The sequence below is a fragment of the Rhododendron vialii genome, chromosome 7a (genome assembly GCF_030253575.1).
Source record: "Rhododendron vialii isolate Sample 1 chromosome 7a, ASM3025357v1".
Lineage (NCBI taxonomy): Eukaryota > Viridiplantae > Streptophyta > Magnoliopsida > Ericales > Ericaceae > Rhododendron > Rhododendron vialii.
In genome coordinates, this window is record NC_080563.1 from 30,627,499 (window position 1) to 30,641,108 (window position 13,610).

A 13,610-nucleotide genomic window follows, 5' to 3' on the forward strand; every position below is an offset into this window, starting at 1 on the left:
GCCTTCTCTCATCAAACAACATCAGCTCGACAAACTTCCCACTTAACTACTTAGATTCTTCGAGACCGCTTTCGACCATGATTCTCAGCGACGGTACCTCAATGTAACGCCCCTAAATTTTGGTCAATAAAAATTTCGTTAAAAATTTGAATTTTATTTGAATTACTTATTTTCTCTTGAATGGCTATATGACTTCTTGTTTATTTTCGTCGTAATTAGATTTTGGTCATTAGTTAACTCTCGACTAGAAACCCTACGTGACCAATTTAGTTAGTTTCCAACCGACTCGTTGGAGGAACCGAGCAACCAACTCACCAAGTTACTAGATGAACCTTTTGAACCTTTTTAAAACTTTTGAACCTTTTGCCTTTACCCATTGTTCCATAATGGTTAGAGTAATCTTTGTCCATTGGACAATAGGCCCCCATTTAAATATTTTGGTAAAGTACTAGATATAGTATCTTAATGGTGTATGTTCACATGTGCAAAGTACATTTATTCTTTGTTTATTAGGGATTCTCCCACCCCTCCATTATCCATTGGATAATAACCACAAGGGTAATTTTTGTCCATTGGATAATAAACTTTTTTATTATAAAAGTACATGTAGTCTTTCAAAATCTTATTTTAAAATAAAAGGTACTTGTACCCTTTTGTCCATTGGTTATTAACCGCAAGAAAAATTATTATTCATTGGGTAATAACCGCTAGGGAAGTTAGTAACCCTTGGGTAATAGAGTCTTTTGACCAAATAAAGTACCGATGTGACTAGGGAACCTTCCAATAAAGTTGATTTGACTAGTCAACCTTTTCAACCCTAGGAATTACTTATTTATTTCTTTTTTATTAATTTGGTTTTATTCTTTGTTCTTTGGACGATAAATGTTAGGGGAACTATTATCCATTGGATAATAGAAACTCAATTCTTTATATTAAAAGGATTTTTGAAAGATTTGACAAGTACTTTGATCTTTTAAAGAAATGACATTTATAATTATTTTGAAAAGTACTTTTGATTATTTTTTCTAATAAAAGTACCCAAGTAACCTTGGACCATTGGACAATAACCATTAGGGTAATCCTTACCCATTGGACAAAAGCCTTTCCTTTATTTTATTTGGTAAGTACATATATATATATATATATATATATATATATATAAACATGTGTAATAATAAAAAGGACATGTAGTCTTTTTCAAAGACTTAGTTTAATATTTAAAGTACTCGTACCTTATTATCCTTTGGTTATTAACCGTTAGGGATTTTATTATCCATTGGGTAATAGCCTTATTCTTTCAACCAAGTACATGGGTTTAATAAACTAGTCTTTTTCAAAAACCCCATGGGATGAGGTACCAATATTTTTATTATGCTAGTACTTGGTAGTCTTTAAAGCCTAAGATTTCCTAGGTACTTTGACATTATTTTGTATTAGGGTTTTGTACCCAATTGGATTAATTTATTGGGGAGATAATCTTTCTAGATTACAAAGTACCCTAGTTTATTTATTTAAGCAACATGTGCCTAATTGTATTTCTTTAATAGGTTTTTTTTTAAATCTTGTACTTAGTACTTTGTATTTATTCTTTCTTGTTTATAGTACATAAGTGTCTATATATATATATATATATATATATGTGTGTGTGTGTGTGTGTGTGTGTGTGTGTGTGTGTGTACCTTTGCAAGAAAGAGAGAGAGGAGAGAGAGGACGAGAGAGAGGGAGAGGGGAGAGAGAGAGCCGAGAGAGGAGAGAGAGGGAGAGAGAGAGAGAGAGATTTGATGTGTACATTTATCCTTGATCTTCTTTGTACTTCAAATCCTTGGGAAATATTCTCCTAACCAAACTTAACTCCTCATTGTACTTATGATTTGTTTAGTACCCAAAATCTTGTACCCCTTGTCTCCTATCATTCCAACAAATCTCCCATAGTCCAATCCAAGGACTAACCTAGCCTTGCAAGCTACCTTAATTAGGCCTAAGTCTATTTTGCCTAATGACAACCTATGATGGACCTTTATGACATAATCCTAGCCTTTATTAGCCTAAGATTTTGACTACAAGCTAGACCTAGGTTATAATTACCTAGAAAGGCTAAAGATCTTAGTTGGTTTCATAGCCTTACACCAAAGATTTTGCCTAAGATTAGAGAAAGGGCTATGACTTGGTTGAAAGGTTGATTTGATGACTTAATGAAGCAAATCCAAGGAGATATAGAGAGAGAGAGGGCCGGCCTTAGAGAGGGGGAGAGAGCCAAGAGTTTTGCCTATAAATAGCACCCCATGCTTCTCATTCAACTCACACATTCACCTAGCAACTTCTCTCTCTAGAAAAATTGTGTTCTTTCTTTTGTTCTTCATGTTCTTGAGTAGTTCTTGAGTTCTTTAAGAAACTCAACCTAGGCCGCCACTAAACTGCCACCCGACCACCCTTCGATCCATAAAGTAGAGTAGTGTTAGTCAAGTAGAAGTTTCGAGAGAAACCTTTCTCTTTCGAAGCTACCGGAGGCTTACCGTAGGAAGTTACTCCGCCCGACCATCGACGTACTTTCCGTAGCCGATTAACCTTCCGTAGTCGACTACCGCCAAGAAGCAAGGTAGGATTCCTTGTCCCCTTACTCTAAGTATGTGTAGGATATCCTTATCTTCCATCCCAAGTAGTTATCTTTACCTATTTTCCCAAATATAGTCTTGTACCCAATTATAAGTTCGTTAGGAAGGAACTTTAATCATGTCATTTAAAGTAGATAATGTTATCTTTTGTTGAAAGTATATGAAATGCATGATGTTTGTTATTAAGTGATTCAAGCATGTCAAGTAGTTTTAAAATGGATGATCTTGTAAGATTGAATTGTATAATGAATGATATCGTATGTGAAAAGTCTCACCGCGAAGTCTTTGCATGTAAACGAGACACGAGAACCAAGAAAGTAGAAACATGACACCTAGGGTATGGATAATGATGAGATGTGTTTTGAAACCGCAATGTGGCCGGACTTGGTAGCCCATTGTGTGTATGGAAACCCGCGATGTGGCCGGACGTGGTAGCCCATCGTGTGGATTGTGAAAACCGCAACGTGGCCGGACTTGGTAGCCCGTTGTGTGTATGAAAACTCGTAATGTGGCCGGACTTGGTAGCCCATTGCGTGGATTGTGAAAACCACAATGTGGCCGGACTTGGTAGACCATTGTGAAGATTGCCAATGTGGCCGGACGTGGTAGCCTCATTGGTAATATGGCTTGGTTATCCGCGGAGAGGAGCCAATGCAAGTTTTGTGTGCCAATGGGAACCCGGCGCGGCGGAACCATTGTGAGGATACTCGGGAGTCCGGCGTGGCGGAACCGAGGTTGGGTGTGTAGCTTGGTTATCCGTGGTACGGAGCCAATGTAAATTGTGTGAGTTAAACAAATGGTTTTTGAAAGGTTGAGTTGTAAATGAAAATGTTGACACAGTCTACGACGAGTCGCGTAGGAAAAACACGGAAAATCTTGGACACCAACGTATATTGATAATCGAATATGGATGTGTCATTGTTAGCTTTGTATATACGTATCATGTGGAAATCGATGTGATATTATAACCTGCTGTTTGTTAGTTATGGGTTAGCGGGTATAGCATTTTTTTCTATTGAGCTTTCGTAGCTCACGGTGTTGCCTTTTTGGTGACCCTGACATATTATATCGGTGGCGACGCTGGTATAATGTGTCAGACTTTGTAGATGAACAGGGTGAACTTTACACCTTGGAGGCCTTTGGAGCTGAAGAGCTGGCTCAGATGGAGGAGCAGGCGGAGCTGTAGTTAGGAACCTTAGTTCCCTTCCGTTGTAATAAAAGTACTCCTTTAAGTTTTTGTTGTAATAAAGAGCTTGACTCAGTTTATTTTCAATAAAATGTTTTATTTAACGTACCCAAAATTCGGGGCGTTACACTCAAGCTCGATGGGAAGTACTGCCTCCATCCCATAGACTAAGGAGAAAGGAGTTGCACCAGTTGAAGTGCGGATAGACGTTCGGTACCCCCAAAGGGCGAGGGGCAGCTGCTCATGCCAATCTTTTGCAGACTCGGCAGTCTTCTTGATGATCATCTCGACATTCTTGTTTGCAGCTTCGACCGCTCCATTTGTTTGTGGACGGTAGGTCGTCGAATGGTGAACCTCGATACCAAATTCCTCGAAGAGCTCCAGAACCCTTCATTTGAAATGACTCCCGTTATCTGACACAAATGCCTGAGGAACCCCGTACCAATAAATGATGTTCTTTCGAATGAATTGAGCAACCTGAACCGTTGTCAGCGTCTTGTAGGATTCAGCCTCGACCCATTTGGTGAAATAGTCTATTGCCACTAGTATGAACTTATGGCCATTCGAGGCCGACGGCTTGATCATCCCAATAACATCGATGCCCCAAACAGAGAAAGGCCACGGTGAAGTCATGCCATACAGCTTAGACGGAGGGACATGTTGCAGGTTCGCATGGATTTGACACTTGTAACAGCGTCGGACATAGTCGATGCATTGAGATTCCATTGTAGACCAGTAATAACCCTGCTTGAGGATTTTCCTAGCGAGCATGACGCCGCTCATATGAGGCCCGCAGATTCCCTCGTGAGCCTCTTCCATTATCCTTGTTGCTTCAACGCCGTCGACACAGAGCTTGTGCATCCCACAGTGCGACCTTCGATACAGCTTCCCCCCACAGATGATGTACTGAGAAGCTAACCTCTGCAAAGCAACCCGATCCTTCTGTGTAGCCTCGGCAGGAAATTCCCCACGCTCCACAAAGTTCCAAATGTCATGGTACCAGGGTAGGCCATCATCGACATCATCAATGGCGTTGATATACTCGTAAGCAGGCAGATCCCTCTGTTCAATCACAACCGGCCGCAGTTTAACATCTATTGGAAGTTCGATCATCGAAGCCAAAGTCGCCAAAGCATCGGCGAACTGATTCTTCAAGCGTGGAACATGGGTGAAAGTCACCTTATTGAAGTGAGGAATCAGTTTTTCCAAATCTTGGTGATAAGGCTTCAGCTTTTCCTCACGAACCTTCCAATCTCCATTGGCTTGGGAAACCACCAAATTTGAATCTCCAATTACTTCGAGCTTCTCGACACCTAGAGCAATAGCAGCTTCCATTCCGACGATGCAGGCCTCGTACTCGGCTTGATTGTTGGTGACATCGAAATTCAGCTTGAAGGCGAGCGGAATGTGAGCGCCGGCGGGCGTGATCAGCAGCACTCCGATCCCAAATCCCTTTTGGTTAGCAGCCCCATCAAAATAGAGCGTCCAAACTTCCTCGACCACTGTCAACACCTCCTCGTCGGGGAAAGTGAAATCTACGTCTTCCGAGCCGTCGATCGGGTGATCAGCCAAAAACTCAGCCACGGCGCGTCCCTTTACAGACTTCCTTGTGACGTGTTGGAGTTCGAACTCAGCCAGCAGAAGCAACCAACGCGCTAGCTTATGGGTCAGCGCAGGCTTCTCGAACAGATACTTGATAGGATCCATCCGAGAAATCAATCTCACCGAATAGGCTAGCATGTAGTGTCTAAGCTTTCTGGTAGCCCAAACTAGTGCCCAACACGTCTTCTCCAGAGGGGTATAGGGCTCCTCGGATCCGACCATCTTCTTGCTCAGATAGTATACAGCCCTCTCGACCCCATTGTTTCCTTCCTGTGCTAGCAAACATCCCATAGCTATTGGAGAGACAGACAGATACAGAATCAACGGTCGACCTGGCGTAGGCGGCATCAGTACAGGCGGGTTCTGCAAATACCTCTGAATAGACTCGAAAGCGGCCTGGCAGTTCTCTGTCCATTCGAATGGAACCCCTTTTTTGAGCAAACGGAATAACGGCTCGCAGGTTAAAGTTAGCTTGGAGATGAACCTGCTAATGAATTGGACCTTCCCTAGAAAACTTCGCACGCCTTTCTCAGACTTGGGCGGCTCCATTTCAAGGATTGCTTTGATTTTGGAAGGATCCACTTCAATCCCCCTTGCGGTGATCAGGAATCCCAACATTTTGCTTGACGTGACCCCAAATGTGCACTTTTATGGGTTCAGACGCACGTTGTACTTGCGAAGCCTTTCGAGAAACTGCCTGAGTGATGGAAGATAGTCCTTTTCCTCCTTTTCCTTCACAATCATGTCATCGACGTAGATCTTAATGGTCTTATGGATAAAGTCATGGAACAAGGTCGTTTGGGCCCTTTGAAAAGTACATCCGGCGTTCTTCAACCCAAACGGCATCTTCACATAGCAGTAAGTGCCCCATTCCGTGACAAACGTCGTTTTCTCTTGGTCCTCGGGTGCCACAGAGATCTGGTTGTATCCGGAGAATCCGTCGACAAAAGAGAGCAAGGCATGCCCCGCCGTGTTGTCCACAAGCACGTCGATGTGTGGCAAGGGAAAACTATCTTTAGGGCTTGCCTTGTTTAAGTCTCTGAAATCGACGCAGACTTAGATCTTTCCATCCTTCTTAGGGACAGGCACGATGTTGGCGACCCATTTGGGGTACTCTGCTACCCTTATGAATCCTGTGTCAATTTGTTTTGTAACCTCTTCCTTGATCTTCTGAACCCAATCCGGCCTCATCCTGCAGAGTTTCTGTTTGACGGGGACAGCCCCAAGCTCCAACGCGATTCGATGCTGCACTATTTCAGGGTCAATGCCGGGCATATCCCTGTGAGACCACACGAAAATCTCGGGAAATTCCTTGAGAAGCTCGATTGTTCCGGCGTGATTTTTCGGGGACAGATTTGCACCAATTTGCATCATGCGGGGGTCATCCTCGTCTTTCAAATTTACAAAAATTACTTCTTCTTTTAGAGGTTGAGCACGCCTTTCGTCTTCCTTTTCAATGAGGGAACGCAACTCAGCCGGGATGTCCCCGTCGAAGTCTGTTCCTTCATCGTCAGGGTCGACACAGTTTATATAGAAGCTAGCAAAGTAGTCGGAAGTAGGATCATGCATTTCATAAAACCCAACAGGGTTGCCAAGTACAACAGACTCGAACTGAAGGAAAAGCTACGACGTGGAGGGCCAAGAGGCACAAACTCCGACTCTGAGCTAGACTTAGACTTGACAGACTCTGTGTCAGATTCAGACTCATCGTCAATGCATGTTAGACGCGGAGTGAAAATGCAGTTATTGAGACTTCCCTGTGCCTTCACGATGAGAGAGGTAGGATCCTCGAGAGCATTTGAGGAGTCGGGCCCGAGCATCAGCACTTCAGCTTCTTTGCCCTTGCCAACCAAACCTACTTGGGAGAACAGCATCTCCAGACCCCCTTGATCAAAAGCCTTCAGCCAATCAAACTCTTCCTTGGTCTGACCCAGCCGTTTCTCGAATTCCTTTTTGGCAAGCTTTTCTTCGGCCGTCTCCTCGTCGGACCAGGTGTCCGCAGCAAAGATTTCAAATCCCGGCAGCCAAGTGGAAGTCTCCGGATCCCAAAACGGCTCTATCTGTCCTGAATAAGCAGAGCCTCCTCCTTCTCGCACAAAGTAGCTGTCGGGGTTACCAAAAAGGGTCCGAGGTTTTCCCGTGTCTTTCCTCTTTTTGGCGTCTTTGGCCGGCGGAGTGTAGCCTAGTCCAAAGCGGCCTTCGGTGGAAGGAAAGATAGGGAACTCAGCGATCCCTTGTTGGTTGATCCCGAGCCCTAGGCCCGGCATGAATGACATCTTCCTCATCATGTCGAGGACAGTTGAGCTTATGGTGAAGTCATCATCCATGGCGATGGCGAGGACTGAGCCAGAGGTGTCGAAAGAGAATCCTCCAAAATCTGAGTCTTCTTCCCCATGCATAATGCCCAAGACAGGCGTCCCATCATCCGTGAGCGGGCGGATCCCAGAATCCACGCAGATTGTTAAAGTTTCGGTAGGGAGCCCCAGCATGACTTTCTGGTGCAGGGTTGAAGGTACTGCCATGATGGCGGCCCTATGAAGCCATGGCCTGCCCAGCAGCAGGTTAAAGGTGGCAGGGACATCGACCACGTGGAATTCTACGTCCATCTCGAAGCCCTCAGCATCCAGCTTCAGCATTAGAGTTCCTTCCACCATGCGGCGCGTGCTGTCGTATGCCTTGACGGCCAGGTTAGAAGGCGTTAGGTCACTCTTTGAGAACCCCAAATGGTAGGCAACCCTCATTGGGCAAACGTTGATGGCAGAGCCGTTGTCGATTAGCACGGTTGGCACCCAATGTCCCCGGCATTTGACGGTGATGTGCAGCGGGCGATTGTGAGCGGTTCCTTCGATGGGCAGATCCCTCTCGGTGAAAGTGACGGAGTGCTTAGAGAGAAGTGGCAGTACGAGAGCAATCATGACCTCGGGAGTGATGTCAATGGGCACTGTGAGTCGGGCCAACGCGGAGGATAGCTTTTCACGATGCTCCTTTGATGACGATATCAAACCCCAGATAGAGACAGCGGCCAAAATTCGTTCGAGCTGCTTCAAAATGGCGTCTTCTTCTGGAACCCCATTCGGAAAGAGCGGATCATTCCTTTGAGCAGCAGGAGCGGTGGTTTTCTGACCGGGCGGATTGGACGAGCTTCCAGCCTGGAGATTGGATGGCTGAAACACTTGGCCGCTCCTAGTGACGTTGGCCACATCCCACCAAGAAGATGAGTCAATGGAATCCCACAGATCAGCCGGTACTTCTTTCAGCTTGCGCTTTCCTTTGTCCGTTGATGCCACCGTTGCGGACGAGTCTGGCCCCAGAGCTGTGTCCCATTCCAAATCCTCCATCACTAGTCCTTCCTAAAAGGTAGGGTCTTGTGCAGCCTCTTCCTCAAAGGGTGCCCCTGGGTTGGCAACAAATGGAACGTCCCAAAATCCTCCATCGACGAGAGCAGTGTTAACGGTCCACACTTCATTCCCCATGTTTAGGTCGACAATGTTGTCGACATCCCAAATATCAGCAGGCGGTGGAGTCTTGACGGTTTCTTCTACATCCCAGAGGTCGGCGGGAGGCGCATCCAGGACCATGATTGAGCAGTCGTCTTCGGGGGCCGTAATGATATGGCGAGGTTGCTTCACGGAGACGATGTCGAGAGTAGGGTCAACTTCATGGGCGCAGCGGCCGACCATCCCGACAATCGCATCCACCAAAGGTAGCACGGCGCCGAGCGGGCGACGGACATCGGGCACAATCTCCCCTTCTTGAAATTGGTCCCAGTACTCCTCATTGATGTCATTCTGGTTCAAATCGGCCTCGAGACCCTGACCCAATTGCCATTCATCAGGTTGCGGATCCCACACGTATTCCTCGGCTTCGACTTCGACTTGGTTTAATTCGGGCTGGTAAAAGAGCGTGAACAAAGAGAGACCATCCAGAGGGTCAGCCTGTGCCGTGTTCCATTCTCCTTCCCACTGGTCTAGCCATATTTGATTGACCTGAGGGTGCGCGGGAAACCCCATGTTATACTGTTCGGTCCAATCATTGTAAAGCTCTTCCCACTCCTTGGCTTTGTCCTCCATGGCCCAACCGGCTGCCATCATGTTAATACTCGGCTCAGAGGGGAAAGGTATGACTGGCTTAGGGTTGATGGTTGAAGTAATATGGTCGGTGGGGTTGAATATGGTGGAGCTGAGGTTTATCTGGTTCACTTGAGGGTTAGGGTCATGTTTGGGCAAAGAATTGGAGATGACGTTGGGCTTTGTGGGTGGAGTTGGAAGGGTGCCATTGTTCACCAAATCTTGTATCGCATGACGGAGGCGATAACAAGAGTCAGTGTAATGGCCGGGCATTTGGTGATACGCACAGAAAACACTGGGGTTATGGCTAGGGGGTGGATTTTGAGGAAGTGGAGTTGGGGCTAGAGGCCTAAGGTGGCCGGTTTTGACTAACTTCTCCAATACCGAGGAAAGCAGTGCCTCGAAATTGGTGAAGTTACGGGGTTGGTTGCGGTTTCGGGGTCTTTGAGGGGTTTGAACTTGGTTGATGTCGGCAATGTGGTTGGAGCTTTGGGCAGAGGGGTTGTTGGCAGAGTTCACGTTGGCGTAGCTGTTGCCACTGAACAAAGCAGTGTTGTTTTCGGTGTATGCACGGGGTTTTGATTTTGAGGCTGAGGTGGAGGAGGAACTGTCACTTCTAGGTAGGACGCCGGTTTGAAGGGCTTCTTCGATGGCCAGCCCGGAGTCATAGAAGGTTTTGAAGTTTGCGCCCTGAACCAAAACGAGGTTTTTGGCAAAGTTCGGCCGCAGATTACGGGAGATGATGCGGATCTGATCCTTCTCGCTTGGGCGATCGGGCATGAGAATGGCCTTGGCTCTCCATCTTTGGATAAAGTCTGCAAAGGACTCCTTTGCAGTCATCTTGGTGGATTCCAACTCCCGAGTGGTCATTTTGAGTTGGGCGTTGTAGCTATACTGAGCATTGAAGGTCGTGCCGATGTCCTCCCATGTCCGTCTCTTGGAGATGTCGAGTGATAGGAACCACTGAAAGGCAGGACCGGCAAGGGTTTACGGGAACAGCTGGGCTATGGCATCCTCCCCAACACCATGTAGTTTCATCGCTCCATGATAGGCCAACAAGTGAGTTTTCGGATCTCCAGTACCATCGAACTTTGCGAAGTCGGGCATTTTGAACCGATCGGGAAGCCTGGCATTCGGGAATGGGCAGAGGCGGTCCATGTCTAGTACTCCCGACCCTTTTCTTTCGGACTTGGCAACTGCTTCTTCCAACTTGGCCATTTTGGCGACCAAAATTGCCATTTCTGGGCTTGGAGCGGGATTCTCAACTAGTGGTTCATCTTCGGCAGCGGCTCCTTGTTCACGCCTTTCACCGCCTTCCCCTCCTGCTACAAGGGGAAGTCGCTCCTCGATTAGGGTTTGAAGATTGGCCATGGAGGCGTCGGCCTTTTGTTGCATGATGGCTAGGTTGCGCTGCAGATCGGCCAACACGGTTGCAAGATTCGGAGGTGGGACATCCGCCATGGCTAGTACTTCTGTTTTAACAAGCTTGGGAGATGCTGGTGGAGACGGAGTAGACGGAGGAGACTCGTGCGGAGTAGTTGGTAACGAATCCTCCCGTGACAGAGTGCAGGCCTGAGTTTCTGTTGCGGTTGACTAAAAGACAAACCCCGAATCAAACCCTCAAACGGACTTGACGGACGGTCTCAAGTAGGTTTGGCTCTTGATTTCGAAACCCTGCTCTGAGATCGGCATGACTAGACAGCAAAGTATAAGAGCTCAGTGGCAGCCTGCAATCATTTTATTTGAAAGAATCGACAAGAATGGAAAAATGATCATGCCAACGTCGTCGGTGTCTTCCTAGACTCTAGAACTAGAGGGAGTCTGCCTTACGACACTCGGACAGTTGCCATAGAATCCTCGAATTTTCTTTTCGATGGTGTATCCTTGATTGAACCGAATGTTTACTAAGATATGCCAAAACAGCCTAAGCCTTTGACTTTTACCCTTCTCGAAGTTTCAAAGTTCGATTTCGGAACAACTCGGTGCAGATGGCGTGATATTGTAACCGAAGCGGCGTAAGCAGCACTGTGCCGGAGCCTGAGTGGTGTAAGTGTTTAGCACTTTTAACCTGAGTGGTGTAAGCATCACGACATTCTCTCTGTTGTTCCTAGTTTTTCGGTTTGAAACCTCGATGGGGTATTGGGCAAAGACTTAGAAAGTGCTGATTTCCCAAAGTCTCATTGATTAAGGACTTGAAAATTTTTGATAACGTGCAACATCAGGATGCACGACTCGTCATCGGTCCAAGGCGACGCCGAACGGGCGCGAGGCAGACTCGACGAAAGACATCCTAAAAGCCGCCCTAGCATGCTCCTACGCAAAAACGGTCATGAATGGATGTACAAGCATGCGGCATGGAAAGCAGTAACACATAGACAGGATACGGGGGTTAGATACAAATAATCCTACCCTGCGGATTCCTGTCTTAGTTTGAAAGGTTCTAGTGCTTTGTAAGCGCTGTAGAGGCCGGTTTTGGCTTAAGGGGTTCCTCTGACTAGAGTCGCGATATACCTCCCACTGCAACGCGTAGAGCAAAGCAATGGTCGAACGGTAGTACGACTCATCATCGTCCAAGGTTGTTGGGCGTTCGAGGACCCCGGGCTCCAGTAAACTGTGCCGGTTACCCAAAACACCTCAACGGGGCTGACCAACCATCGATACGAACGGAGAATGCCGAAGAATGATTTGATGAGAGAAAAATGCAACGCTTTTTGAAATGAATGCCCTTTGAAGCTTGGCTCACTTTTATTAATCAATACTTGGAGAAAATTACACAAATGAACAATAGTAAAAGCCCCAGTTCGGATTTCGGATTGGTCGGATGCTGAGATCCTGTTACGTTACCATTCCGTTCTTCAGCAGCGCGAAGCGTACTGTTTTGACAAGCTTTTGAAAAATTGTTCATTTATGTATTAAACGCCAAATACCAATCAATGCAATGAGAGTCCCCAGCGGAGTCGCCACTGTGGGCACGCGCCCCGGAAATTCTCCGTTTTTAGTCTCAAAGAAAAAATCGGTGTGCGGCCCTCTTTAGAAAAGCGCGGCGAAACGCCTCGATTCAGAGTCGCCACTCTGGTTTTAGCGGTGAGAGCACCCAAGGAACCGAACTCGAAAACGTTTGCCACGTTTGTTTGATTTTGAAAAAGGCATGGACCGGTTCGTCGTCACCTTCGATATCTGAGGTTCGGGAGCCAGTTTACGAGAGGGGAAGGGTTTTATGGCACCCCTCTCGCCCAATCCGGAGATCGGTCTCTACTCAGGCATTTTCTTACAGAAAGTTTGCATTTTTCTCTCATTTGATCATCTCTTTAGCCAGTTAGGGCGGGGGAACAGTTAATGGGGATTAAAACTATAACAAGTTGTGATTTATGTGACAAAATGTTTATGGATGATTTTGCTTGCAATGCTAAATATAGATTGAGAACAAGCACTGAGCAAACTGGATAAATTGAAGTATGCTACACTGCAGGGACATGAGCAGATTCTGTATCAGCATGCACTGGCCGAGCCACTGCATGCTGATAAGACCTGCGCACGCCACCAGAAAACTGGCGTACTCCACTTGTCTGATTCCTCAGCCTTTGTTCGCAATCCTCTGGGCTCTGAAAAAGGACCAGCGCACACCCAAGACAAACCACGCAGTTAATAAAGCAGAAATGAATATATTTACAGACAGATGAAATGGCTTCAAGCCACGAAAAACAGAAGAAATACCCCAAAACAGTGGGGGACAGGAAATAGGCCGAGATTAAGCTAAGATGCAAGGGCCAGCTACTGGATCTTGGGATCAATTGCCGTACGCCAGTCAAAGACAGCCGTACGCCACTTTGAGCTTGATCCAGTACTTGGCTTTTGCATCATCTGGGTTCTGGAACATGACCAGAAAGATCCCAGAGGCCTTTTGGACAGATAAAGAGCGAACATAAACAACAAAATCTAAGCAACTCTAAATGTATAGAAAGCAGTAAACTGGTTGTTAGCATGCTAAGGTGATTGACTGCAATGTAAAGTAACAGAAATGACGATCCATCAACCCCACGCCAGTAGTGCACGTACTTCCATGACTGGCGTACGACATGCTTATACTGGCGTGCGCCATGTCTCATCTCATGCGATTGTTGTATTTTTCCAGTCCAAGGCCAG